General features: G+C 40.6%; 17 non-coding genes across 17 annotated transcripts; all 17 read right to left on the reverse strand.

The window, feature by feature from the left end:
* Positions 1-296: 296 nt before the first annotated feature.
* LOC131731703 (5S ribosomal RNA) lies at positions 297-415 on the reverse strand. Its single transcript, XR_009324970.1, has one exon. It is a non-coding gene; the product is annotated as a 5S ribosomal RNA (ribosomal RNA).
* A 1,728-nt stretch (positions 416-2,143) lies between these two features.
* On the reverse strand, positions 2,144-2,307 carry LOC131731739 (U1 spliceosomal RNA). The gene has a single exon (XR_009325006.1). It is a non-coding gene; the product is annotated as a U1 spliceosomal RNA (small nuclear RNA).
* Positions 2,308-3,197: 890 nt separating this feature from the next.
* LOC131731704 (5S ribosomal RNA) lies at positions 3,198-3,316 on the reverse strand. Its single transcript, XR_009324971.1, has one exon. It is a non-coding gene; the product is annotated as a 5S ribosomal RNA (ribosomal RNA).
* A 1,741-nt stretch (positions 3,317-5,057) lies between these two features.
* On the reverse strand, positions 5,058-5,221 carry LOC131731726 (U1 spliceosomal RNA). The gene has a single exon (XR_009324993.1). It is a non-coding gene; the product is annotated as a U1 spliceosomal RNA (small nuclear RNA).
* An 893-nt stretch (positions 5,222-6,114) lies between these two features.
* On the reverse strand, positions 6,115-6,233 carry LOC131731714 (5S ribosomal RNA). The gene has a single exon (XR_009324981.1). It is a non-coding gene; the product is annotated as a 5S ribosomal RNA (ribosomal RNA).
* A 1,728-nt stretch (positions 6,234-7,961) lies between these two features.
* LOC131731727 (U1 spliceosomal RNA) lies at positions 7,962-8,125 on the reverse strand. The gene has a single exon (XR_009324994.1). It is a non-coding gene; the product is annotated as a U1 spliceosomal RNA (small nuclear RNA).
* An 889-nt stretch (positions 8,126-9,014) lies between these two features.
* LOC131731705 (5S ribosomal RNA) lies at positions 9,015-9,133 on the reverse strand. Its single transcript, XR_009324972.1, has one exon. It is a non-coding gene; the product is annotated as a 5S ribosomal RNA (ribosomal RNA).
* A 1,740-nt stretch (positions 9,134-10,873) lies between these two features.
* LOC131731728 (U1 spliceosomal RNA) lies at positions 10,874-11,037 on the reverse strand. The gene has a single exon (XR_009324995.1). It is a non-coding gene; the product is annotated as a U1 spliceosomal RNA (small nuclear RNA).
* An 893-nt stretch (positions 11,038-11,930) lies between these two features.
* LOC131731706 (5S ribosomal RNA) lies at positions 11,931-12,049 on the reverse strand. Its single transcript, XR_009324973.1, has one exon. It is a non-coding gene; the product is annotated as a 5S ribosomal RNA (ribosomal RNA).
* Positions 12,050-13,777: 1,728 nt separating this feature from the next.
* LOC131731729 (U1 spliceosomal RNA) lies at positions 13,778-13,941 on the reverse strand. Its single transcript, XR_009324996.1, has one exon. It is a non-coding gene; the product is annotated as a U1 spliceosomal RNA (small nuclear RNA).
* An 893-nt stretch (positions 13,942-14,834) lies between these two features.
* LOC131731707 (5S ribosomal RNA) lies at positions 14,835-14,953 on the reverse strand. The gene has a single exon (XR_009324974.1). It is a non-coding gene; the product is annotated as a 5S ribosomal RNA (ribosomal RNA).
* A 1,728-nt stretch (positions 14,954-16,681) lies between these two features.
* LOC131731730 (U1 spliceosomal RNA) lies at positions 16,682-16,845 on the reverse strand. The gene has a single exon (XR_009324997.1). It is a non-coding gene; the product is annotated as a U1 spliceosomal RNA (small nuclear RNA).
* Positions 16,846-17,738: 893 nt separating this feature from the next.
* Positions 17,739-17,857, reverse strand: LOC131731708 (5S ribosomal RNA). Its single transcript, XR_009324975.1, has one exon. It is a non-coding gene; the product is annotated as a 5S ribosomal RNA (ribosomal RNA).
* A 1,733-nt stretch (positions 17,858-19,590) lies between these two features.
* Positions 19,591-19,754, reverse strand: LOC131731731 (U1 spliceosomal RNA). The gene has a single exon (XR_009324998.1). It is a non-coding gene; the product is annotated as a U1 spliceosomal RNA (small nuclear RNA).
* An 893-nt stretch (positions 19,755-20,647) lies between these two features.
* Positions 20,648-20,766, reverse strand: LOC131731715 (5S ribosomal RNA). The gene has a single exon (XR_009324982.1). It is a non-coding gene; the product is annotated as a 5S ribosomal RNA (ribosomal RNA).
* A 1,728-nt stretch (positions 20,767-22,494) lies between these two features.
* On the reverse strand, positions 22,495-22,658 carry LOC131731733 (U1 spliceosomal RNA). Its single transcript, XR_009325000.1, has one exon. It is a non-coding gene; the product is annotated as a U1 spliceosomal RNA (small nuclear RNA).
* Positions 22,659-23,551: 893 nt separating this feature from the next.
* On the reverse strand, positions 23,552-23,670 carry LOC131731709 (5S ribosomal RNA). The gene has a single exon (XR_009324976.1). It is a non-coding gene; the product is annotated as a 5S ribosomal RNA (ribosomal RNA).
* Between the last annotated feature and the right edge of the window lie 192 nt (positions 23,671-23,862).

Genomic DNA, 23,862 nt, shown 5'->3' on the forward strand with positions numbered 1-23,862 from the left:
TAATTAATTAAACTAACCATAACTAGCAAAACTCGTCAGTACTTTTGTCTTAACCCTGTTCACATTTGTTTGTATCGGACCGCTACTGGTAGTTTCGGCTTAGAATATAATACGATAACCCTTTCTGTCCTAACTCAGTTTTCAAAACCAGTAAAGGCTGATACAATACTTGTTCGTGTGTGGAATGGGACAATAAAAAAACAAAAAAAAGAAAACGATGTTTAGACTTACAGCTTCCAGGTTAGTAACATAAATAACAAGGGAAATAGCGCCCCCTGTCAAGCTGCAGAAAGAAAAGCTTACAGCACCTGGTATTCCCAGGCGGTCTCCCATCCAAGTACTAACCAGGCCCGACCTTGCTTAGCTTCCGAGATCAGACGAGATCGGGCGTTCTCAAGGTGGTATGGCCGTAAGCGAACGACAGTCTTGGTTTATCTCTTTCATAGTATTAAGTTAATATCATTCATGCAATGACAGGTTGGGGGAGGGATTTCCAGATCTCTAATTTGTCACAAACGTTAACATTTAAGCAGCTCTGGGCTCCACGTGTGCGGGCCCGTGTGTCCGTGTGTCTGTGTGTGTATATAGCAGCATTAAAAGTGCCATTAGATTCTTGCGAAATTGTATGTTCACAAAGTAGTAGCCACACGTTGGCATTGAAAGTGTTAAGTTCTCAAAGGCATCCATTTTGTATATTACCCTCTTTTAGTTTGAATCTGCAGCAGTGTTGTAATGGATCTCAGCTGTACTACTGAGCTGTGTTGCCGTTGGAGGACTGTATGCCCTGAAACCAATTTGATGTTTATTCTACAAAATAAATCCCCCTTTCAAACAACTCGTGTGGTTCTTTAGGCTGAGCAGTACGGCAAGGGTCCCTCTCCTCCAGTTAGAGACAGCATACATGTGGTTACATGATACATGGATGAAGGCTTATTGTGACCTGTTCGACTCCTCGAGACCATCACTTTCAATTCAAACACAAAATGTCTCGTTTTCAATCGCTCGACAACACCCACAGTACAGAAATGTGCATTAATGATCAACAAAATGAGAATACGTTAAAAAAAAAAAAAAAAAGATGTAAAGCTGGTAGATTCGTATCTCAGAGGAACGGGAAATTAAAACAAGGTAAAGGCAATCATCTAAATAAAGCTGAATCAATAACGGATAACGACATAGAACGTCTGTACAGAACTGAAACACTATGGTTTAAAAAAACAACTGTACCGCTGAACCTCGTCTTCTTTAATATTAGCAACTTTGTAACTTTGATACACGTGCCGCTGACTCGTTACTTTGTCTTCTCAAGATGAAACACTTCACAATACATGTACATAAAACACTTTGGTACTTTCTAGAACATTATACGCTCCGAAAGAAAAAACAAAATCTCATTCCCAGTCTGACAGAGCCACCTGCTGGAGATATATAGATAATCGCTAATTGCTTTCAATACCTGTGTTTTTAACTTTGACTATAACATCAGGGGAGAGCGCGAACGCGATTGCAGCCCTGCTTGTAAATCTGCTTGTATGTGGTTTTATGTTGTCTAATTAAAGTGTTTGTCTGCCAAGATATGATTTAAGGGGCTTAGTGGTCAGGTGGTTAAAGAAAAGCTCTTGTTACCGGGAGGTTCCTGGTTCAATCCCAGCTCAGCCACTGGCTCATTGTGTGTGACCCTGTCCCTGAGCAAGTCCCTTAACCTCCTTGTGCTCCTTCCTTCAAATGAGATGTAAAACCCAGGTCCTATTGTAAGTGACTCTGCAGCAGCAGCAGCAGCAGTTGTGATGCACAGTTTATCTGTAAGTTGCTTTGAATAAAAAACATCAACTAAATAAATAAAACTGATAAGCTCGAAAATGATTTCCAATTATTTAAAATAAAAATAAAAACTTTGATACAGACACTGCTGAGTCTTTACTTTTAGTCTTGTCAATAAAAAATAACGAAACATGGAAATAGATGTGCAGGAACCACGTAGCTATTTATTTGACAGTCAGAAAGCTAAAAACATTGAGCTCCTTTTAAAGAAAACCTGACTCCCTGTGTGACGAAGCCGCCTGCCGGAGAGTTGTTGAACAACTAGTGAGTGAGTTCCTTCCTCCGACGGGTTCGTGTTTGTTTCTGTCTTTGACCATAGTTTCAGGGGAGAGCGCGAACGCAGTCCCCCACTACCAGAAATGATGCAGTCGAGATTCCCGCATTTGGGGAATTCGCAGGGGTCAGCACAGCCGGAGTGCAATGGCCGAGCCTCGCCCTGGGTGAACCACCTTCATGATCATGGTATCTCCCCTGCCAGGTAAGTATGAGTTGTACACATTGCGAGTCGTCACCCGTCCACAAGAGACATTTTTCAAAGAAACGGTGCCTACATCTGCAATTTAAAGAAACACTCTTTTCCTAATATAACATTTTCATTGTTATCATATCGCACTTTCCAGTCTGTTGGGTGTAATGGGTTCCTTCAGTTTTCAGTATAAGTATTTATAAATTGCATTCCCGTAATGCCTCTCGGTATATATTTGCATGCGCCTTTATCATTGGAGGACAAGATGCCAGGATTTACACAGGACGACGTCATTCGTGCAGCAGCATGTGAGATGTTCCGCAAAAGAAGCGACGGGTCTGTATACACGTCTGCGTAAACGAAATAAAAAAAAATGTAACAAATGTACGACTTTCAAAAAGAAAGCAAGCAAAACATTGGTCAAACATTTGTTAAGGTCACACATAATATAAATAAACTCGAACGAATGAACGGGTCACTAAATCCGTTCTTGGTTGATATGCTCGTTTTGTTCTCTTGTTTGGCACAATAATCTAAACACGCAGTTTGTGGCTTTAAAACATGTCTCGTTCTGTTACTATAAAAAGTACTTCATCAACTTTTATTTCTTTTTTTAATTCATTAAACTAACCATAACTAGCAAAACTCGTCAGTACTTTTGTCTTAACCCTGTTCACATTTGTTTGTATCGGACCGCTACTGGTAGTTTCGGCTTAGAATATAATACGATAACCCTTTCTGTCCTAACTCAGTTTTCAAAACCAGTAAAGGCTGATACAATACTTGTTCGTGTGTGGAATGGGACAATAAAAAAACAAAAAAAAGAAAACGATGTTTAGACTTACAGCTTCCAGGTTAGTAACATAAATAACAAGGGAAATAGCGCCCCCTGTCAAGCTGCAGAAAGAAAAGCTTACAGCACCTGGTATTCCCAGGCGGTCTCCCATCCAAGTACTAACCAGGCCCGACCTTGCTTAGCTTCCGAGATCAGACGAGATCGGGCGTTCTCAAGGTGGTATGGCCGTAAGCGAACGACAGTCTTGGTTTATCTCTTTCATAGTATTAAGTTAATATCATTCATGCAATGACAGGTTGGGGGAGGGATTTCCAGATCTCTAATTTGTCACAAACGTTAACATTTAAGCAGCTCTGGGCTCCACGTGTGCGGGCCCGTGTGTCCGTGTGTCTGTGTGTGTATATAGCAGCATTAAAAGTGCCATTAGATTCTTGCGAAATTGTATGTTCACAAAGTAGTAGCCACACGTTGGCATTGAAAGTGTTAAGTTCTCAAAGGCATCCATTTTGTATATTACCCTCTTTTAGTTTGAATCTGCAGCAGTGTTGTAATGGATCTCAGCTGTACTACTGAGCTGTGTTGCCGTTGGAGGACTGTATGCCCTGAAACCAATTTGATGTTTATTCTACAAAATAAATCCCCCTTTCAAACAACTCGTGTGGTTCTTTAGGCTGAGCAGTACGGCAAGGGTCCCTCTCCTCCAGTTAGAGACAGCATACATGTGGTTACATGATACATGGATGAAGGCTTATTGTGACCTGTTCGACTCCTCGAGACCATCACTTTCAATTCAAACACAAAATGTCTCGTTTTCAATCGCTCGACAACACCCACAGTACAGAAATGTGCATTAATGATCAACAAAATGAGAATACGTTAAAAAAAAAAAAAAAAAAGATGTAAAGCTGGTAGATTCGTATCTCAGAGGAACGGGAAATTAAAACAAGGTAAAGGCAATCATCTAAATAAAGCTGAATCAATAACGGATAACGACATAGAACGTCTGTACAGAACTGAAACACTATGTTTTAAAAAAACAACTGTACCGCTGAACCTCGTCTTCTTTAATATTAGCAACTTTGTAACTTTGATACACGTGCCGCTGACTCGTTACTTTGTCTTCTCAAGATGAAACACTTCACAATACATGTACATAAAACACTTTGGTACTTTCTAGAACATTATACGCTCCGAAAGAAAAAACAAAATCTCATTCCCAGTCTGACAGAGCCACCTGCTGGAGATATATAGATAATCGCTAATTGCTTTCAATACCTGTGTTTTTAACTTTGACTATAACATCAGGGGAGAGCGCGAACGCGATTGCAGCCCTGCTTGTAAATCTGCTTGTATGTGGTTTTATGTTGTCTAATTAAAGTGTTTGTCTGCCAAGATATGATTTAAGGGGCTTAGTGGTCAGGTGGTTAAAGAAAAGCTCTTGTTACCGGGAGGTTCCTGGTTCAATCCCAGCTCAGCCACTGGCTCATTGTGTGTGACCCTGTCCCTGAGCAAGTCCCTTAACCTCCTTGTGCTCCTTCCTTCAAATGAGATGTAAAACCCAGGTCCTATTGTAAGTGACTCAGCAGCAGCAGCAGCAGCAGCAGCAGCAGCAGTTGTGATGCACAGTTTATCTGTAAGTTGCTTTGAATAAAAAACATCAACTAAATAAATAAAACTGATAAGCTCGAAAATGATTTCCAATTATTTAAAATAAAAATAAAAACTTTGATACAGACACTGCTGAGTCTTTACTTTTAGTCTTGTCAATAAAAAATAACGAAACATGGAAATAGATGTGCAGGAACCACGTAGCTATTTATTTGACAGTCAGAAAGCTAAAAACATTGAGCTCCTTTTAAAGAAAACCTGACTCCCTGTGTGACGAAGCCGCCTGCCGGAGAGTTGTTGAACAACTAGTGAGTGAGTTCCTTCCTCCGACGGGTTCGTGTTTGTTTCTGTCTTTGACCATAGTTTCAGGGGAGAGCGCGAACGCAGTCCCCCACTACCAGAAATTATGCAGTCGAGATTCCCGCATTTGGGGAATTCGCAGGGGTCAGCACAGCCGGAGTGCAATGGCCGAGCCTCGCCCTGGGTGAACCACCTTCATGATCATGGTATCTCCCCTGCCAGGTAAGTATGAGTTGTACACATTGCGAGTCGTCACCCGTCCACAAGAGACATTTTTCAAAGAAACGGTGCCTACATCTGCAATTTAAAGAAACACTCTTTTCCTAATATAACATTTTCATTGTTATCATATCGCACTTTCCAGTCTGTTGGGTGTAATGGGTTCCTTCAGTTTTCAGTATAAGTATTTATAAATTGCATTCCCGTAATGCCTCTCGGTATATATTTGCATGCGCCTTTATCATTGGAGGACAAGATGCCAGGATTTACACAGGACGACGTCATTCGTGCAGCAGCATGTGAGATGTTCCGCAAAAGAAGCGACGGGTCTGTATACACGTCTGCGTAAACGAAATAAAAAAAAATGTAACAAATGTACGACTTTCAAAAAGAAAGCAAGCAAAACATTGGTCAAACATTTGTTAAGGTCACACATAATATAAATAAACTCGAACGAATGAACGGGTCACTAAATCCGTTCTTGGTTGATATGCTCGTTTTGTTCTCTTGTTTGGCACAATAATCTAAACACGCAGTTTGTGGCTTTAAAACATGTCTCGTTCTGTTACTATAATAAAAAGTACTTCATCAACTTTTATTTCTTTTTTTAATTCATTAAACTAACCATAACTAGCAAAACTCGTCAGTACTTTTGTCTTAACCCTGTTCACATTTGTTTGTATCGGACCGCTACTGGTAGTTTCGGCTTAGAATATAATACGATAACCCTTTCTGTCCTAACTCAGTTTTCAAAACCAGTAAAGGCTGATACAATACTTGTTCGTGTGTGGAATGGGACAATAAAAAAACAAAAAAAAGAAAACGATGTTTAGACTTACAGCTTCCAGGTTAGTAACATAAATAACAAGGGAAATAGCGCCCCCTGTCAAGCTGCAGAAAGAAAAGCTTACAGCACCTGGTATTCCCAGGCGGTCTCCCATCCAAGTACTAACCAGGCCCGAACTTGCTTAGCTTCCGAGATCAGACGAGATCGGGCGTTCTCAAGGTGGTATGGCCGTAAGCGAACGACAGTCTTGGTTTATCTCTTTCATAGTATTAAGTTAATATCATTCATGCAATGACAGGTTGGGGGAGGGATTTCCAGATCTCTAATTTGTCACAAACGTTAACATTTAAGCAGCTCTGGGCTCCACGTGTGCGGGCCCGTGTGTCCGTGTGTCTGTGTGTGTATATAGCAGCATTAAAAGTGCCATTAGATTCTTGCGAAATTGTATGTTCACAAAGTAGTAGCCACACGTTGGCATTGAAAGTGTTAAGTTCTCAAAGGCATCCATTTTGTATATTACCCTCTTTTAGTTTGAATCTGCAGCAGTGTTGTAATGGATCTCAGCTGTACTACTGAGCTGTGTTGCCGTTGGAGGACTGTATGCCCTGAAACCAATTTGATGTTTATTCTACAAAATAAATCCCCCTTTCAAACAACTCGTGTGGTTCTTTAGGCTGAGCAGTACGGCAAGGGTCCCTCTCCTCCAGTTAGAGACAGCATACATGTGGTTACATGATACATGGATGAAGGCTTATTGTGACCTGTTCGACTCCTCGAGACCATCACTTTCAATTCAAACACAAAATGTCTCGTTTTCAATCGCTCGACAACACCCACAGTACAGAAATGTGCATTAATGATCAACAAAATGAGAATACGTTAAAAAAAAAAAAAAAAAGATGTAAAGCTGGTAGATTCGTATCTCAGAGGAACGGGAAATTAAAACAAGGTAAAGGCAATCATCTAAATAAAGCTGAATCAATAACGGATAACGACATAGAACGTCTGTACAGAACTGAAACACTATGGTTTAAAAAAACAACTGTACCGCTGAACCTCGTCTTCTTTAATATTAGCAACTTTGTAACTTTGATACACGTGCCGCTGACTCGTTACTTTGTCTTCTCAAGATGAAACACTTCACAATACATGTACATAAAACACTTTGGTACTTTCTAGAACATTATACGCTCCGAAAGAAAAAACAAAATCTCATTCCCAGTCTGACAGAGCCACCTGCTGGAGATATATAGATAATCGCTAATTGCTTTCAATACCTGTGTTTTTAACTTTGACTATAACATCAGGGGAGAGCGCGAACGCGATTGCAGCCCTGCTTGTAAATCTGCTTGTATGTGGTTTTATGTTGTCTAATTAAAGTGTTTGTCTGCCAAGATATGATTTAAGGGGCTTAGTGGTCAGGTGGTTAAAGAAAAGCTCTTGTTACCGGGAGGTTCCTGGTTCAATCCCAGCTCAGCCACTGGCTCATTGTGTGTGACCCTGTCCCTGAGCAAGTCCCTTAACCTCCTTGTGCTCCTTCCTTCAAATGAGATGTAAAACCCAGGTCCTATTGTAAGTGACTCTGCAGCAGCAGCAGCAGCAGTTGTGATGCACAGTTTATCTGTAAGTTGCTTTGAATAAAAAACATCAACTAAATAAATAAAACTGATAAGCTCGAAAATGATTTCCAATTATTTAAAATAAAAATAAAAACTTTGATACAGACACTGCTGAGTCTTTACTTTTAGTCTTGTCAATAAAAAATAACGAAACATGGAAATAGATGTGCAGGAACCACGTAGCTATTTATTTGACAGTCAGAAAGCTAAAAACATTGAGCTCCTTTTAAAGAAAACCTGACTCCCTGTGTGACGAAGCCGCCTGCCGGAGAGTTGTTGAACAACTAGTGAGTGAGTTCCTTCCTCCGACGGGTTCGTGTTTGTTTCTGTCTTTGACCATAGTTTCAGGGGAGAGCGCGAACGCAGTCCCCCACTACCAGAAATTATGCAGTCGAGATTCCCGCATTTGGGGAATTCGCAGGGGTCAGCACAGCCGGAGTGCAATGGCCGAGCCTCGCCCTGGGTGAACCACCTTCATGATCATGGTATCTCCCCTGCCAGGTAAGTATGAGTTGTACACATTGCGAGTCGTCACCCGTCCACAAGAGACATTTTCAAAGAAACGGTGCCTACATCTGCAATTTAAAGAAACACTCTTTTCCTAATATAACATTTTCATTGTTATCATATCGCACTTTCCAGTCTGTTGGGTGTAATGGGTTCCTTCAGTTTTCAGTATAAGTATTTATAAATTGCATTCCCGTAATGCCTCTCGGTATATATTTGCATGCGCCTTTATCATTGGAGGACAAGATGCCAGGATTTACACAGGACGACGTCATTCGTGCAGCAGCATGTGAGATGTTCCGCAAAAGAAGCGACGGGTCTGTATACACGTCTGCGTAAACGAAATAAAAAAAAATGTAACAAATGTACGACTTTCAAAAAGAAAGAAAGCAAAACATTGGTCAAACATTTGTTAAGGTCACACATAATATAAATAAACTCGAACGAATGAACGGGTCACTAAATCCGTTCTTGGTTGATATGCTCGTTTTGTTCTCTTGTTTGGCACAATAATCTAAACACGCAGTTTGTGGCTTTAAAACATGTCTCGTTCTGTTACTATAAAAAGTACTTCATCAACTTTTATTTCTTTTTTTAATTCATTAAACTAACCATAACTAGCAAAACTCGTCAGTACTTTTGTCTTAACCCTGTTCACATTTGTTTGTATCGGACCGCTACTGGTAGTTTCGGCTTAGAATATAATACGATAACCCTTTCTGTCCTAACTCAGTTTTCAAAACCAGTAAAGGCTGATACAATACTTGTTCGTGTGTGGAATGGGACAATAAAAAAACAAAAAAAAGAAAACGATGTTTAGACTTACAGCTTCCAGGTTAGTAACATAAATAACAAGGGAAATAGCGCCCCCTGTCAAGCTGCAGAAAGAAAAGCTTACAGCACCTGGTATTCCCAGGCGGTCTCCCATCCAAGTACTAACCAGGCCCGACCTTGCTTAGCTTCCGAGATCAGACGAGATCGGGCGTTCTCAAGGTGGTATGGCCGTAAGCGAACGACAGTCTTGGTTTATCTCTTTCATAGTATTAAGTTAATATCATTCATGCAATGACAGGTTGGGGGAGGGATTTCCAGATCTCTAATTTGTCACAAACGTTAACATTTAAGCAGCTCTGGGCTCCACGTGTGCGGGCCCGTGTGTCCGTGTGTCTGTGTGTGTATATAGCAGCATTAAAAGTGCCATTAGATTCTTGCGAAATTGTATGTTCACAAAGTAGTAGCCACACGTTGGCATTGAAAGTGTTAAGTTCTCAAAGGCATCCATTTTGTATATTACCCTCTTTTAGTTTGAATCTGCAGCAGTGTTGTAATGGATCTCAGCTGTACTACTGAGCTGTGTTGCCGTTGGAGGACTGTATGCCCTGAAACCAATTTGATGTTTATTCTACAAAATAAATCCCCCTTTCAAACAACTCGTGTGGTTCTTTAGGCTGAGCAGTACGGCAAGGGTCCCTCTCCTCCAGTTAGAGACAGCATACATGTGGTTACATGATACATGGATGAAGGCTTATTGTGACCTGTTCGACTCCTCGAGACCATCACTTTCAATTCAAACACAAAATGTCTCGTTTTCAATCGCTCGACAACACCCACAGTACAGAAATGTGCATTAATGATCAACAAAATGAGAATACGTTAAAAAAAAAAAAAAAAAGATGTAAAGCTGGTAGATTCGTATCTCAGAGGAACGGGAAATTAAAACAAGGTAAAGGCAATCATCTAAATAAAGCTGAATCAATAACGGATAACGACATAGAACGTCTGTACAGAACTGAAACACTATGGTTTAAAAAAACAACTGTACCGCTGAACCTCGTCTTCTTTAATATTAGCAACTTTGTAACTTTGATACACGTGCCGCTGACTCGTTACTTTGTCTTCTCAAGATGAAACACTTCACAATACATGTACATAAAACACTTTGGTACTTTCTAGAACATTATACGCTCCGAAAGAAAAAACAAAATCTCATTCCCAGTCTGACAGAGCCACCTGCTGGAGATATATAGATAATCGCTAATTGCTTTCAATACCTGTGTTTTTAACTTTGACTATAACATCAGGGGAGAGCGCGAACGCGATTGCAGCCCTGCTTGTAAATCTGCTTGTATGTGGTTTTATGTTGTCTAATTAAAGTGTTTGTCTGCCAAGATATGATTTAAGGGGCTTAGTGGTCAGGTGGTTAAAGAAAAGCTCTTGTTACCGGGAGGTTCCTGGTTCAATCCCAGCTCAGCCACTGGCTCATTGTGTGTGACCCTGTCCCTGAGCAAGTCCCTTAACCTCCTTGTGCTCCTTCCTTCAAATGAGATGTAAAACCCAGGTCCTATTGTAAGTGACTCAGCAGCAGCAGCAGCAGCAGCAGCAGCAGCAGTTGTGATGCACAGTTTATCTGTAAGTTGCTTTGAATAAAAAACATCAACTAAATAAATAAAACTGATAAGCTCGAAAATGATTTCCAATTATTTAAAATAAAAATAAAAACTTTGATACAGACACTGCTGAGTCTTTACTTTTAGTCTTGTCAATAAAAAATAACGAAACATGGAAATAGATGTGCAGGAACCACGTAGCTATTTATTTGACAGTCAGAAAGCTAAAAACATTGAGCTCCTTTTAAAGAAAACCTGACTCCCTGTGTGACGAAGCCGCCTGCCGGAGAGTTGTTGAACAACTAGTGAGTGAGTTCCTTCCTCCGACGGGTTCGTGTTTGTTTCTGTCTTTGACCATAGTTTCAGGGGAGAGCGCGAACGCAGTCCCCCACTACCAGAAATTATGCAGTCGAGATTCCCGCATTTGGGGAATTCGCAGGGGTCAGCACAGCCGGAGTGCAATGGCCGAGCCTCGCCCTGGGTGAACCACCTTCATGATCATGGTATCTCCCCTGCCAGGTAAGTATGAGTTGTACACATTGCGAGTCGTCACCCGTCCACAAGAGACATTTTTCAAAGAAACGGTGCCTACATCTGCAATTTAAAGAAACACTCTTTTCCTAATATAACATTTTCATTGTTATCATATCGCACTTTCCAGTCTGTTGGGTGTAATGGGTTCCTTCAGTTTTCAGTATAAGTATTTATAAATTGCATTCCCGTAATGCCTCTCGGTATATATTTGCATGCGCCTTTATCATTGGAGGACAAGATGCCAGGATTTACACAGGACGACGTCATTCGTGCAGCAGCATGTGAGATGTTCCGCAAAAGAAGCGACGGGTCTGTATACACGTCTGCGTAAACGAAATAAAAAAAAATGTAACAAATGTACGACTTTCAAAAAGAAAGCAAGCAAAACATTGGTCAAACATTTGTTAAGGTCACACATAATATAAATAAACTCGAACGAATGAACGGGTCACTAAATCCGTTCTTGGTTGATATGCTCGTTTTGTTCTCTTGTTTGGCACAATAATCTAAACACGCAGTTTGTGGCTTTAAAACATGTCTCGTTCTGTTACTATAATAAAAAGTACTTCATCAACTTTTATTTCTTTTTTTAATTCATTAAACTAACCATAACTAGCAAAACTCGTCAGTACTTTTGTCTTAACCCTGTTCACATTTGTTTGTATCGGACCGCTACTGGTAGTTTCGGCTTAGAATATAATACGATAACCCTTTCTGTCCTAACTCAGTTTTCAAAACCAGTAAAGGCTGATACAATACTTGTTCGTGTGTGGAATGGGACAATAAAAAAACAAAAAAAAGAAAACGATGTTTAGACTTACAGCTTCCAGGTTAGTAACATAAATAACAAGGGAAATAGCGCCCCCTGTCAAGCTGCAGAAAGAAAAGCTTACAGCACCTGGTATTCCCAGGCGGTCTCCCATCCAAGTACTAACCAGGCCCGACCTTGCTTAGCTTCCGAGATCAGACGAGATCGGGCGTTCTCAAGGTGGTATGGCCGTAAGCGAACGACAGTCTTGGTTTATCTCTTTCATAGTATTAAGTTAATATCATTCATGCAATGACAGGTTGGGGGAGGGATTTCCAGATCTCTAATTTGTCACAAACGTTAACATTTAAGCAGCTCTGGGCTCCACGTGTGCGGGCCCGTGTGTCCGTGTGTCTGTGTGTGTATATAGCAGCATTAAAAGTGCCATTAGATTCTTGCGAAATTGTATGTTCACAAAGTAGTAGCCACACGTTGGCATTGAAAGTGTTAAGTTCTCAAAGGCATCCATTTTGTATATTACCCTCTTTTAGTTTGAATCTGCAGCAGTGTTGTAATGGATCTCAGCTGTACTACTGAGCTGTGTTGCCGTTGGAGGACTGTATGCCCTGAAACCAATTTGATGTTTATTCTACAAAATAAATCCCCCTTTCAAACAACTCGTGTGGTTCTTTAGGCTGAGCAGTACGGCAAGGGTCCCTCTCCTCCAGTTAGAGACAGCATACATGTGGTTACATGATACATGGATGAAGGCTTATTGTGACCTGTTCGACTCCTCGAGACCATCACTTTCAATTCAAACACAAAATGTCTCGTTTTCAATCGCTCGACAACACCCACAGTACAGAAATGTGCATTAATGATCAACAAAATGAGAATACGTTAAAAAAATAAAAAAAAAGATGTAAAGCTGGTAGATTCGTATCTCAGAGGAACGGGAAATTAAAACAAGGTAAAGGCAATCATCTAAATAAAGCTGAATCAATAACGGATAACGACATAGAACGTCTGTACAGAACTGAAACACTATGTTTTAAAAAAACAACTGTACCGCTGAACCTCGTCTTCATTAATATTAGCAACTTTGTAACTTTGATACACGTGCCGCTGACTCGTTACTTTGTCTTCTCAAGATGAAACACTTCACAATACATGTACATAAAACACTTTGGTACTTTCTAGAACATTATACGCTCCGAAAGAAAAAACAAAATCTCATTCCCAGTCTGACAGAGCCACCTGCTGGAGATATATAGATAATCGCTAATTGCTTTCAATACCTGTGTTTTTAACTTTGACTATAACATCAGGGGAGAGCGCGAACGCGATTGCAGCCCTGCTTGTAAATCTGCTTGTATGTGGTTTTATGTTGTCTAATTAAAGTGTTTGTCTGCCAAGATATGATTTAAGGGGCTTAGTGGTCAGGTGGTTAAAGAAAAGCTCTTGTTACCGGGAGGTTCCTGGTTCAATCCCAGCTCAGCCACTGGCTCATTGTGTGTGACCCTGTCCCTGAGCAAGTCCCTTAACCTCCTTGTGCTCCTTCCTTCAAATGAGATGTAAAACCCAGGTCCTATTGTAAGTGACTCAGCAGCAGCAGCAGCAACAGTTGTGATGCACAGTTTATCTGTAAGTTGCTTTGAATAAAAAACATCAACTAAATAAATAAAACTGATAAGCTCGAAAATGATTTCCAATTATTTAAAATAAAAATAAAAACTTTGATACAGACACTGCTGAGTCTTTACTTTTAGTCTTGTCAATAAAAAATAACGAAACATGGAAATAGATGTGCAGGAACCACGTAGCTATTTATTTGACAGTCAGAAAGCTAAAAACATTGAGCTCCTTTTAAAGAAAACCTGACTCCCTGTGTGACGAAGCCGCCTGCCGGAGAGTTGTTGAACAACTAGTGAGTGAGTTCCTTCCTCCGACGGGTTCGTGTTTGTTTCTGTCTTTGACCATAGTTTCAGGGGAGAGCGCGAACGCAGTCCCCCACTACCAGAAATTATGCAGTCGAGATTCCCGCATTTGGGGAATTCGCAGGGGTCAGCACAGCCGGAGTGCAATGGCCGAGCCTCGCCCTGGGTGAACCACCTTCATGATCATGGTATCTCCCCTGCCAGGTAAGTATGAGTTGTACACATTGCGAGTCGTCACCCGTCCACAAGAGACATTTTTCAAAGAAACGGTGCCTACATCTGCAATTTAAAGAAACACTCTTTTCCTAATATAACATTTTCATTGTTATCATATCGCACTTTCCAGTCTGTTGGGTGTAATGGGTTCCTTCAGTTTTCAGTATAAGTATTTATAAATTGCATTCCCGTAATGCCTCTCGGTATATATTTGCATGCGCCTTTATCATTGGAGGACAAGATGCCAGGATTTACACAGGACGACGTCATTCGTGCAGCAGCATGTGAGATGTTCCGCAAAAGAAGCGACGGGTCTGTATACACGTCTGCGTAAACGAAATAAAAAAAAATGTAACAAATGTACGACTTTCAAAAAGAAAGCAAGCAAAACATTGGTCAAACATTTGTTAAGGTCACACATAATATAAATAAACTCGAACGAATGAACGGGTCACTAAATCCGTTCTTGGTTGATATGCTCGTTTTGTTCTCTTGTTTGGCACAATAATCTAAACACGCAGTTTGTGGCTTTAAAACATGTCTCGTTCTGTTACTATAATAAAAAGTACTTCATCAACTTTTATTTCTTTTTTTAATTCATTAAACTAACCATAACTAGCAAAACTCGTCAGTACTTTTGTCTTAACCCTGTTCACATTTGTTTGTATCGGACCGCTACTGGTAGTTTCGGCTTAGAATATAATACGATAACCCTTTCTGTCCTAACTCAGTTTTCAAAACCAGTAAAGGCTGATACAATACTTGTTCGTGTGTGGAATGGGACAATAAAAAAACAAAAAAAAGAAAACGATGTTTAGACTTACAGCTTCCAGGTTAGTAACATAAATAACAAGGGAAATAGCGCCCCCTGTCAAGCTGCAGAAAGAAAAGCTTACAGCACCTGGTATTCCCAGGCGGTCTCCCATCCAAGTACTAACCAGGCCCGACCTTGCTTAGCTTCCGAGATCAGACGAGATCGGGCGTTCTCAAGGTGGTATGGCCGTAAGCGAACGACAGTCTTGGTTTATCTCTTTCATAGTATTAAGTTAATATCATTCATGCAATGACAGGTTGGGGGAGGGATTTCCAGATCTCTAATTTGTCACAAACGTTAACATTTAAGCAGCTCTGGGCTCCACGTGTGCGGGCCCGTGTGTCCGTGTGTCTGTGTGTGTATATAGCAGCATTAAAAGTGCCATTAGATTCTTGCGAAATTGTATGTTCACAAAGTAGTAGCCACACGTTGGCATTGAAAGTGTTAAGTTCTCAAAGGCATCCATTTTGTATATTACCCTCTTTTAGTTTGAATCTGCAGCAGTGTTGTAATGGATCTCAGCTGTACTACTGAGCTGTGTTGCCGTTGGAGGACTGTATGCCCTGAAACCAATTTGATGTTTATTCTACAAAATAAATCCCCCTTTCAAACAACTCGTGTGGTTCTTTAGGCTGAGCAGTACGGCAAGGGTCCCTCTCCTCCAGTTAGAGACAGCATACATGTGGTTACATGATACATGGATGAAGGCTTATTGTGACCTGTTCGACTCCTCGAGACCATCACTTTCAATTCAAACACAAAATGTCTCGTTTTCAATCGCTCGACAACACCCACAGTACAGAAATGTGCATTAATGATCAACAAAATGAGAATACGTTAAAAAAATAAAAAAAAAGATGTAAAGCTGGTAGATTCGTATCTCAGAGGAACGGGAAATTAAAACAAGGTAAAGGCAATCATCTAAATAAAGCTGAATCAATAACGGATAACGACATAGAACGTCTGTACAGAACTGAAACACTATGTTTTAAAAAAACAACTGTACCGCTGAACCTCGTCTTCATTAATATTAGCAACTTTGTAACTTTGATACACGTGCCGCTGACTCGTTACTTTGTCTTCTCAAGATGAAACACTTCACAATACATGTACATAAAACACTTTGGTACTTTCTAGAACATTATACGCTCCGAAAGAAAAAACAAAATCTCATTCCCAGTCTGACAGAGCCACCTGCTGGAGATATATAGATAATCGCTAATTGCTTTCAATACCTGTGTTTTTAACTTTGACTATAACATCAGGGGAGAGCGCGAACGCGATTGCAGCCCTGCTTGTAAATCTGCTTGTATGTGGTTTTATGTTGTCTAATTAAAGTGTTTGTCTGCCAAGATATGATTTAAGGGGCTTAGTGGTCAGGTGGTTAAAGAAAAGCTCTTGTTACCGGGAGGTTCCTGGTTCAATCCCAGCTCAGCCACTGGCTCATTGTGTGTGACCCTGTCCCTGAGCAAGTCCCTTAACCTCCTTGTGCTCCTTCCTTCAAATGAGATGTAAAACCCAGGTCCTATTGTAAGTGACTCAGCAGCAGCAGCAGCAACAGTTGTGATGCACAGTTTATCTGTAAGTTGCTTTGAATAAAAAACATCAACTAAATAAATAAAACTGATAAGCTCGAAAATGATTTCCAATTATTTAAAATAAAAATAAAAACTTTGATACAGACACTGCTGAGTCTTTACTTTTAGTCTTGTCAATAAAAAATAACGAAACATGGAAATAGATGTGCAGGAACCACGTAGCTATTTATTTGACAGTCAGAAAGCTAAAAACATTGAGCTCCTTTTAAAGAAAACCTGACTCCCTGTGTGACGAAGCCGCCTGCCGGAGAGTTGTTGAACAACTAGTGAGTGAGTTCCTTCCTCCGACGGGTTCGTGTTTGTTTCTGTCTTTGACCATAGTTTCAGGGGAGAGCGCGAACGCAGTCCCCCACTACCAGAAATTATGCAGTCGAGATTCCCGCATTTGGGGAATTCGCAGGGGTCAGCACAGCCGGAGTGCAATGGCCGAGCCTCGCCCTGGGTGAACCACCTTCATGATCATGGTATCTCCCCTGCCAGGTAAGTATGAGTTGTACACATTGCGAGTCGTCACCCGTCCACAAGAGACATTTTTCAAAGAAACGGTGCCTACATCTGCAATTTAAAGAAACACTCTTTTCCTAATATAACATTTTCATTGTTATCATATCGCACTTTCCAGTCTGTTGGGTGTAATGGGTTCCTTCAGTTTTCAGTATAAGTATTTATAAATTGCATTCCCGTAATGCCTCTCGGTATATATTTGCATGCGCCTTTATCATTGGAGGACAAGATGCCAGGATTTACACAGGACGACGTCATTCGTGCAGCAGCATGTGAGATGTTCCGCAAAAGAAGCGACGGGTCTGTATACACGTCTGCGTAAACGAAATAAAAAAAAATGTAACAAATGTACGACTTTCAAAAAGAAAGCAAGCAAAACATTGGTCAAACATTTGTTAAGGTCACACATAATATAAATAAACTCGAACGAATGAACGGGTCACTAAATCCGTTCTTGGTTGATATGCTCGTTTTGTTCTCTTGTTTGGCACAATAATCTAAACACGCAGTTTGTGGCTTTAAAACATGTCTCGTTCTGTTACTATAATAAAAAGTACTTCATCAACTTTTATTTCTTTTTTTAATTCATTAAACTAACCATAACTAGCAAAACTCGTCAGTACTTTTGTCTTAACCCTGTTCACATTTGTTTGTATCGGACCGCTACTGGTAGTTTCGGCTTAGAATATAATACGATAACCCTTTCTGTCCTAACTCAGTTTTCAAAACCAGTAAAGGCTGATACAATACTTGTTCGTGTGTGGAATGGGACAATAAAAAAACAAAAAAAAGAAAACGATGTTTAGACTTACAGCTTCCAGGTTAGTAACATAAATAACAAGGGAAATAGCGCCCCCTGTCAAGCTGCAGAAAGAAAAGCTTACAGCACCTGGTATTCCCAGGCGGTCTCCCATCCAAGTACTAACCAGGCCCGACCTTGCTTAGCTTCCGAGATCAGACGAGATCGGGCGTTCTCAAGGTGGTATGGCCGTAAGCGAACGACAGTCTTGGTTTATCTCTTTCATAGTATTAAGTTAATATCATTCATGCAATGACAGGTTGGGGGAGGGATTTCCAGATCTCTAATTTGTCACAAACGTTAACATTTAAGCAGCTCTGGGCTCCACGTGTGCGGGCCCGTGTGTCCGTGTGTCTGTGTGTGTATATAGCAGCATTAAAAGTGCCATTAGATTCTTGCGAAATTGTATGTTCACAAAGTAGTAGCCACACGTTGGCATTGAAAGTGTTAAGTTCTCAAAGGCATCCATTTTGTATATTACCCTCTTTTAGTTTGAATCTGCAGCAGTGTTGTAATGGATCTCAGCTGTACTACTGAGCTGTGTTGCCGTTGGAGGACTGTATGCCCTGAAACCAATTTGATGTTTATTCTACAAAATAAATCCCCCTTTCAAACAACTCGTGTGGTTCTTTAGGCTGAGCAGTACGGCAAGGGTCCCTCTCCTCCAGTTAGAGACAGCATACATGTGGTTACATGATACATGGATGAAGGCTTATTGTGACCTGTTCGACTCCTCGAGACCATCACTTTCAATTCAAACACAAAATGTCTCGTTTTCAATCGCTCGACAACACCCACAGTACAGAAATGTGCATTAATGATCAACAAAATGAGAATACGTTAAAAAAAAAAAAAAAAGATGTAAAGCTGGTAGATTCGTATCTCAGAGGAACGGGAAATTAAAACAAGGTAAAGGCAATCATCTAAATAAAGCTGAATCAATAACGGATAACGACATAGAACGTCTGTACAGAACTGAAACACTATGGTTTAAAAAAACAACTGTACCGCTGAACCTCGTCTTCTTTAATATTAGCAACTTTGTAACTTTGATACACGTGCCGCTGACTCGTTACTTTGTCTTCTCAAGATGAAACACTTCACAATACATGTACATAAAACACTTTGGTACTTTCTAGAACATTATACGCTCCGAAAGAAAAAACAAAATCTCATTCCCAGTCTGACAGAGCCACCTGCTGGAGATATATAGATAATCGCTAATTGCTTTCAATACCTGTGTTTTTAACTTTGACTATAACATCAGGGGAGAGCGCGAACGCGATTGCAGCCCTGCTTGTAAATCTGCTTGTATGTGGTTTTATGTTGTCTAATTAAAGTGTTTGTCTGCCAAGATATGATTTAAGGGGCTTAGTGGTCAGGTGGTTAAAGAAAAGCTCTTGTTACCGGGAGGTTCCTGGTTCAATCCCAGCTCAGCCACTGGCTCATTGTGTGTGACCCTGTCCCTGAGCAAGTCCCTTAACCTCCTTGTGCTCCTTCCTTCAAATGAGATGTAAAACCCAGGTCCTATTGTAAGTGACTCAGCAGCAGCAGCAGCAGCAGCAGCAGTTGTGATGCACAGTTTATCTGTAAGTTGCTTTGAATAAAAAACATCAACTAAATAAATAAAACTGATAAGCTCGAAAATGATTTCCAATTATTTAAAATAAAAATAAAAACTTTGATACAGACACTGCTGAGTCTTTACTTTTAGTCTTGTCAATAAAAAATAACGAAACATGGAAATAGATGTGCAGGAACCACGTAGCTATTTATTTGACAGTCAGAAAGCTAAAAACATTGAGCTCCTTTTAAAGAAAACCTGACTCCCTGTGTGACGAAGCCGCCTGCCGGAGAGTTGTTGAACAACTAGTGAGTGAGTTCCTTCCTCCGACGGGTTCGTGTTTGTTTCTGTCTTTGACCATAGTTTCAGGGGAGAGCGCGAACGCAGTCCCCCACTACCAGAAATTATGCAGTCGAGATTCCCGCATTTGGGGAATTCGCAGGGGTCAGCACAGCCGGAGTGCAATGGCCGAGCCTCGCCCTGGGTGAACCACCTTCATGATCATGGTATCTCCCCTGCCAGGTAAGTATGAGTTGTACACATTGCGAGTCGTCACCCGTCCACAAGAGACATTTTTCAAAGAAACGGTGCCTACATCTGCAATTTAAAGAAACACTCTTTTCCTAATATAACATTTTCATTGTTATCATATCGCACTTTCCAGTCTGTTGGGTGTAATGGGTTCCTTCAGTTTTCAGTATAAGTATTTATAAATTGCATTCCCGTAATGCCTCTCGGTATATATTTGCATGCGCCTTTATCATTGGAGGACAAGATGCCAGGATTTACACAGGACGACGTCATTCGTGCAGCAGCATGTGAGATGTTCCGCAAAAGAAGCGACGGGTCTGTATACACGTCTGCGTAAACGAAATAAAAAAAAATGTAACAAATGTACGACTTTCAAAAAGAAAGAAAGCAAAACATTGGTCAAACATTTGTTAAGGTCACACATAATATAAATAAACTCGAACGAATGAACGGGTCACTAAATCCGTTCTTGGTTGATATGCTCGTTTTGTTCTCTTGTTTGGCACAATAATCTAAACACGCAGTTTGTGGCTTTAAAACATGTCTCGTTCTGTTACTATAATAAAAAGTACTTCATCAACTTTTATTTCTTTTTTTAATTCATTAAACTAACCATAACTAGCAAAACTCGTCAGTACTTTTGTCTTAACCCTGTTCACATTTGTTTGTATCGGACCGCTACTGGTAGTTTCGGCTTAGAATATAATACGATAACCCTTTCTGTCCTAACTCAGTTTTCAAAACCAGTAAAGGCTGATACAATACTTGTTCGTGTGTGGAATGGGACAATAAAAAAACAAAAAAAAGAAAACGATGTTTAGACTTACAGCTTCCAGGTTAGTAACATAAATAACAAGGGAAATAGCGCCCCCTGTCAAGCTGCAGAAAGAAAAGCTTACAGCACCTGGTATTCCCAGGCGGTCTCCCATCCAAGTACTAACCAGGCCCGACCTTGCTTAGCTTCCGAGATCAGACGAGAGCGGGCGTTCTCAAGGTGGTATGGCCGTAAGCGAACGACAGTCTTGGTTTATCTCTTTCATAGTATTAAGTTAATATCATTCATGCAATGACAGGTTGGGGGAGGGATTTCCAGATCTCTAATTTGTCACAAACGTTAACATTTAAGCAGCTCTGGGCTCCACGTGTGCGGGCCCGTGTGTCCGTGTGTCTGTGTGTGTATATAGCAGCATTAAAAGTGCCATTAGATTCTTGCGAAATTGTATGTTCACAAAGTAGTAGCCACACGTTGGCATTGAAAGTGTTAAGTTCTCAAAGGCATCCATTTTGTATATTACCCTCTTTTAGTTTGAATCTGCAGCAGTGTTGTAATGGATCTCAGCTGTACTACTGAGCTGTGTTGCCGTTGGAGGACTGTATGCCCTGAAACCAATTTGATGTTTATTCTACAAAATAAATCCCCCTTTCAAACAACTCGTGTGGTTCTTTAGGCTGAGCAGTACGGCAAGGGTCCCTCTCCTCCAGTTAGAGACAGCATACATGTGGTTACATGATACATGGATGAAGGCTTATTGTGACCTGTTCGACTCCTCGAGACCATCACTTTCAATTCAAACACAAAATGTCTCGTTTTCAATCGCTCGACAACACCCACAGTACAGAAATGTGCATTAATGATCAACAAAATGAGAATACGTTAAAAAAAAAAAAAAAAAGATGTAAAGCTGGTAGATTCGTATCTCAGAGGAACGGGAAATTAAAACAAGGTAAAGGCAATCATCTAAATAAAGCTGAATCAATAACGGATAACGACATAGAACGTCTGTACAGAACTGAAACACTATGTTTTAAAAAAACAACTGTACCGCTGAACCTCGTCTTCATTAATATTAGCAACTTTGTAACTTTGATACACGTGCCGCTGACTCGTTACTTTGTCTTCTCAAGATGAAACACTTCACAATACATGTACATAAAACACTTTGGTACTTTCTAGAACATTATACGCTCCGAAAGAAAAAACAAAATCTCATTCCCAGTCTGACAGAGCCACCTGCTGGAGATATATAGATAATCGCTAATTGCTTTCAATACCTGTGTTTTTAACTTTGACTATAACATCAGGGGAGAGCGCGAACGCGATTGCAGCCCTGCTTGTAAATCTGCTTGTATGTGGTTTTATGTTGTCTAATTAAAGTGTTTGTCTGCCAAGATATGATTTAAGGGGCTTAGTGGTCAGGTGGTTAAAGAAAAGCTCTTGTTACCGGGAGGTTCCTGGTTCAATCCCAGCTCAGCCACTGGCTCATTGTGTGTGACCCTGTCCCTGAGCAAGTCCCTTAACCTCCTTGTGCTCCTTCCTTCAAATGAGATGTAAAACCCAGGTCCTATTGTAAGTGACTCAGCAGCAGCAGCAGCAACAGTTGTGATGCACAGTTTATCTGTAAGTTGCTTTGAATAAAAAACATCAACTAAATAAATAAAACTGATAAGCTCGAAAATGATTTCCAATTATTTAAAATAAAAATAAAAACTTTGATACAGACACTGCTGAGTCTTTACTTTTAGTCTTGTCAATAAAAAATAACGAAACATGGAAATAGATGTGCAGGAACCACGTAGCTATTTATTTGACAGTCAGAAAGCTAAAAACATTGAGCTCCTTTTAAAGAAAACCTGACTCCCTGTGTGACGAAGCCGCCTGCCGGAGAGTTGTTGAACAACTAGTGAGTGAGTTCCTTCCTCCGACGGGTTCGTGTTTGTTTCTGTCTTTGACCATAGTTTCAGGGGAGAGCGCGAACGCAGTCCCCCACTACCAGAAATTATGCAGTCGAGATTCCCGCATTTGGGGAATTCGCAGGGGTCAGCACAGCCGGAGTGCAATGGCCGAGCCTCGCCCTGGGTGAACCACCTTCATGATCATGGTATCTCCCCTGCCAGGTAAGTATGAGTTGTACACATTGCGAGTCGTCACCCGTCCACAAGAGACATTTTTCAAAGAAACGGTGCCTACATCTGCAATTTAAAGAAACACTCTTTTCCTAATATAACATTTTCATTGTTATCATATCGCACTTTCCAGTCTGTTGGGTGTAATGGGTTCCTTCAGTTTTCAGTATAAGTATTTATAAATTGCATTCCCGTAATGCCTCTCGGTATATATTTGCATGCGCCTTTATCATTGGAGGACAAGATGCCAGGATTTACACAGGACGACGTCATTCGTGCAGCAGCATGTGAGATGTTCCGCAAAAGAAGCGACGGGTCTGTATACACGTCTGCGTAAACGAAATAAAAAAAAATGTAACAAATGTACGACTTTCAAAAAGAAAGCAAGCAAAACATTGGTCAAACATTTGTTAAGGTCACACATAATATAAATAAACTCGAACGAATGAACGGGTCACTAAATCCGTTCTTGGTTGATATGCTCGTTTTGTTCTCTTGTTTGGCACAATAATCTAAACACGCAGTTTGTGGCTTTAAAACATGTCTCGTTCTGTTACTATAATAAAAAGTACTTCATCAACTTTTATTTCTTTTTTTAATTCATTAAACTAACCATAACTAGCAAAACTCGTCAGTACTTTTGTCTTAACCCTGTTCACATTTGTTTGTATCGGACCGCTACTGGTAGTTTCGGCTTAGAATATAATACGATAACCCTTTCTGTCCTAACTCAGTTTTCAAAACCAGTAAAGGCTGATACAATACTTGTTCGTGTGTGGAATGGGACAATAAAAAAACAAAAAAAAGAAAACGATGTTTAGACTTACAGCTTCCAGGTTAGTAACATAAATAACAAGGGAAATAGCGCCCCCTGTCAAGCTGCAGAAAGAAAAGCTTACAGCACCTGGTATTCCCAGGCGGTCTCCCATCCAAGTACTAACCAGGCCCGACCTTGCTTAGCTTCCGAGATCAGACGAGATCGGGCGTTCTCAAGGTGGTATGGCCGTAAGCGAACGACAGTCTTGGTTTATCTCTTTCATAGTATTAAGTTAATATCATTCATGCAATGACAGGTTGGGGGAGGGATTTCCAGATCTCTAATTTGTCACAAACGTTAACATTTAAGCAGCTCTGGGCTCCACGTGTGCGGGCCCGTGTGTCCGTGTGTCTGTGTGTGTATATAGCAGCATTAAAAGTGCCATT

The sequence above is a fragment of the Acipenser ruthenus genome, unplaced genomic scaffold, assembly GCF_902713425.1.
Source record: "Acipenser ruthenus unplaced genomic scaffold, fAciRut3.2 maternal haplotype, whole genome shotgun sequence".
NCBI lineage: Eukaryota > Metazoa > Chordata > Actinopteri > Acipenseriformes > Acipenseridae > Acipenser > Acipenser ruthenus.